This window comes from Malania oleifera, chromosome 5, assembly GCF_029873635.1.
Source record: "Malania oleifera isolate guangnan ecotype guangnan chromosome 5, ASM2987363v1, whole genome shotgun sequence".
NCBI classification, from domain to species: Eukaryota; Viridiplantae; Streptophyta; class Magnoliopsida; order Santalales; family Ximeniaceae; genus Malania; species Malania oleifera.
In genome coordinates this window covers 66,991,524-66,995,932 of record NC_080421.1, presented here as the reverse complement: position 1 = coordinate 66,995,932, position 4,409 = coordinate 66,991,524, and positions in this window count along the sequence as shown.

The following is a 4,409-nucleotide window of genomic DNA, read 5'->3' as shown; positions in this document are numbered from 1 at the left end:
CCTTAGGATTACCAAAGTCGCAAATTGCCCTTACTACTTGAGCTGATTCAGATAAGCAGTAGACTCATTATTGTAAGTGGAGAAAGATCGACCATGGCAATTTAGTAGTGTTCCTAAAGAGGTGTTGCACTGTGCATTATATATACGCGTTAGGTTTATTTTTATTAAAAGGAATTGAAACATGTAATAGCAAGAAATTATGTAAGTTAGGAATGGTGGAAATTAATAGAAATTCTAATGACCCTCCTATTTTACCATAAATTTTTTTTTTTAATAATATTTAATATAATAATCCTAATATCCCTAATAAAACATGATCAACCTGGACCCATGGGTACCAGAGATATACCTAAAATACAACTCTGATACCAAAGCAGCAGAAAACATAAAATCATATACATATCAAGTCATCCAACCAACACAATACTAGAGTTCTACCAAACCTATCATATACATATACACATCCCAAAAGACCAAAAAGTGCCCTAGGGTCATAACCTAAGAATCCATCAAACCCTAGCATAACGACTTACCCTTCTGACAGGGTTGGACAGTTGACCTCTAACGCTGCAGAGCTTTATCCACTGTACTATCTGGGTTTCCTAAAATGTTTATATAGCTGGGGTGAGGCACCTCTCAGTAAAGGAAATAAACTAACATTAGTGTGTGGTATCATGAGTATTTTCAAGTTATACATGTAATAGTCATAGATTATATTTAGTAAAACTGTTTGTATCATATCTAGATAAAACATAATTTATCAAAACATGGTATAACTTACTAAGTTTCTATACATGAAAAACATCTTATATAAATGTACATGAAATAACACTCTGCACGGATAGCTAACTAGTGTCATGTCTTACCCCCACATGATTAGGTTGTGCAGCCCGAAGGCAGGACCTAGCAATGGTTGGCAGACCATGTTAGATCAACATAAGTCTGTAAGTAAGATGGGTTTGCCCCTCCTGGTTCGGACTGCCAGAGGGACGTCTGCACTATCATGAAACCACATCAACTGTCGTTCTCCCATAGTCCCTTATGACATGTGGTAGCACTAACATATACATGATCGTGAACATATAGTTACGATACCATGCTTCGTGAAAGCCTAAACCAAACCATCCGGGTTTTGATAACATATAGTAAATTTCAAATAATGATACATAGTTGTTTCGTAATAATATTTGTCATGATAATATTTTCATGAATTTTTACATATCATATTATGTAAACCATCGCCCTTGCGCCAACATATTATATATTGTAAATCACGGCCCTCACGCTGACATAGTATAACATGTAAAACCACGACCCTTATGTCGGCATAGTATATCATATAAAACCACGACCCTTACGCCGGCATATTATATCATATAAAACTACGGCCCTTACGCCGGCATATTTTAATATACATAGTTTTGAAATCCCTGTACTATTTCAATACCATACTAAACATAGTTCCTATATCGTTTTCATGATTTTCCTGAAAACTAAGAAAACATACTTATTCTAGGAAAATCACAATATTCTGATATAATACAATTTCATGAAAATTATACTCATGTCACACAAATATGAATAATGTTTTTAAGCATAAAAACCCGATCTAAAATCATATTTCCTGATTAATAACATTAAATCCATTTTCCCATTCAACTGCAATATTCCCAAACACTGTGCTACATACATAATTTTTGAAAATAAATGTTGTAATATGGTAAATAATTTCATGAAAAATACTGACTTAGTTTATCCCGTTACCTGGCCTACTGAGAAGCCCACCAATTACTCCAAAATTACACCCATGGTGTTCCCCAACTCAACATCCTAAAACTTACATTTTCCCCAATAAAACTTAAGTATTATCTTTCCTAACATATTCTCCTTAATCCAAAAACACCAAAAACATAATAAGACTTAAAATAATCAACTTATCCAAAATTTGGCATGATGGCTAAGTTGTCCTAACCGACGATCTAGTCCTGCTGATATGAAAAGAAACATCCCAGAAATAGCATGGCAAATTTGGATCGTCGAATCGGTGAAGAACGGAGCCAAAATCGAAGAGAGAAGGTGAGAGAGACGTAGGAGAGAGAGAGAGAGGGAGGGTTTTCCTGAAAATTTTAACGCTGAAAATCTGGAGTAGGTATATTTATAGAATTCAGACTTGTCGACGAGACACATCACCTAGTTGACGAGTCCCTGAAAATAGCTCGTCGATGAATACTTACTCCTTGTCGACGAGTTTCAGGCCCTGAAAATAGTCTCTCTGTAAGTTCTCGTAGATGAGACGCACATCCCCGTCGACGAGCCAAAGAGCCCTGCTCGTCGACGAGCACTTCTACACTCATCGACGAGACCTTATTGAAACCCTTTTCTAAAATTCCTTTTCTCTCTTTTATTTTATTATTTGATTACTATAATTTTTCCATATCTCTACATTCTCCCCTCCTTATAAAAATTTCGTTCTCGAAATTTACTGTCTGTATTGACACCATCCTTTAAAGAGAATGAGTTACTTATTTTATTACTTACCCTCACTTGTGGCAGAGGAATACTGTGGTTACATTAGGGTCCTGGGAGATTACAAATACATAAACTAAAATTCTCCTCAAACCAAAATACTACCTATTCTATAACCTACAATATTACTCACACATATATCATCTTTCTTTTCATAAAATTAAATCTTACTACATTTACTTTACTCATATACCTAGTGCTGATCTTCACTGAATAAGTGCGGGTATTTCTATCGTATCTGCTCCTTGAGCTCCCACGAGGCTTCCTTTACTGCATGATTTCTCCACAAGACTTTTACTAAAGAAATCTTCTTACTACGCAATTCATGTTCTTTTTTGTCCAAAACTTGCACTCGTATCTCCTCATAAGCTAGTGAATCTCCGGGCTCTAACTCTGCATAACTGACAATGTGGGAGGGATCTGAGACGTATTTCCTCAGCATGGAAACATGATATACGTCATGCATTCTAAACAAAACTGGTGGTAAAGCTAACCGGTAGGCAACTGACCCCACTCTTTCTAGTATCTCGAAAGGGCCAATGAACCTAGGGGTCAACTTACCCTTCCTCCCAAACCTCATAACTCCCTTCAATGGTGCTATCTTCAAAAACACATGGTTCCCAACTTCAAATTCCAACTTCCAGCAGCGAGTATCGGCGTAGTTCTTCTGCCAACTTTGAGTTGCACATATTCTTTTTTCAATAAGTTGGACTTTGTCATAGGCTTGCTGCACTATTTATGGTCCCAACATTCGCCTCTCATCTATCTCATCCCAGTATAGGGGAGAATGACACCTCCTACCATACAACACCTCATAAGATGTCATGTCGATGCTGGCCTGATAGCTGTTATTGTATGCAAACTCTACCAACGACATATACTAGGTCCAACTATCCTCAAAATCCAGCACGCACACCTGCAGCATATCTTCTAATATCTGAATCACCCTCTCAGTATGGTCATCCGTCTGAGGATAAAACGTCGTACTGAAAGATAACTAAGACCCCAGAGCCTCCTACATGCTCTTCCAAAATTGTGATGTGAAACGTGGGTCTCGATCTGATACTATAGACACTGGCACACCATGTAATCATACTACCTCCTGAATATAAAATTCTGCTAGTCTGTCCATGGAGTAGTTGACTTTAATAGGAATGAAGTGAGCGGTCTTCATCAATCTATCAACATTCACCCAAATAGCATTCTAACCATGTGGTGCTGGCGGTAAACTCGTCATGAAGTCCATAGATACATGATCCCACTTCCACTCTAGGATGTAAAGCGGCGGCAACTGGCTTTCCAACCTCTGGTGCTCAACCTTTACCTGCTAGCACATCAGGCACTGCTGTACGAACTTGAAAAATTCCCTCTTCATGCCGCTCCACCAGTAAGACTCTCGCAGATCCCTATACATTTTAGTACTACCTAGATGAACCGTGTACAAGGACCTGTGAGCCTCCTCAAAGATCATCCTCCTGAAGTCCATATCTGCAAGCACGCACAACCTGGAATGGAACCTCAAGGCCTCGTCATTAGAAACATTGAATTCCTCTCCCTGCCCGTCCTGCACTTTAGCTATCAGTTCTACTAATTCTGCATCATCTCTCTGAGCAGTCTTAATCCTTTACTATAGTGTAGGTTGCACCACTAGGTTGGCAATAAATGCTTGGTGATCACCCACTACCAATACTACGTCGAGTTTCTCCAAGTCCATCATGATTAGATGCTGAATTACCACTGCTAACTGAGTTGCATCCCCTGGTCTTCGACTCAATGCATTAGCCACCACATTAGCCTTACCTAAGTGGTAAGTGATGGTGCAATCATAGCCCTTGATAAGCTTTAACCATCTTCTTTGCCGTATATTTAATTCATTTTGTGTG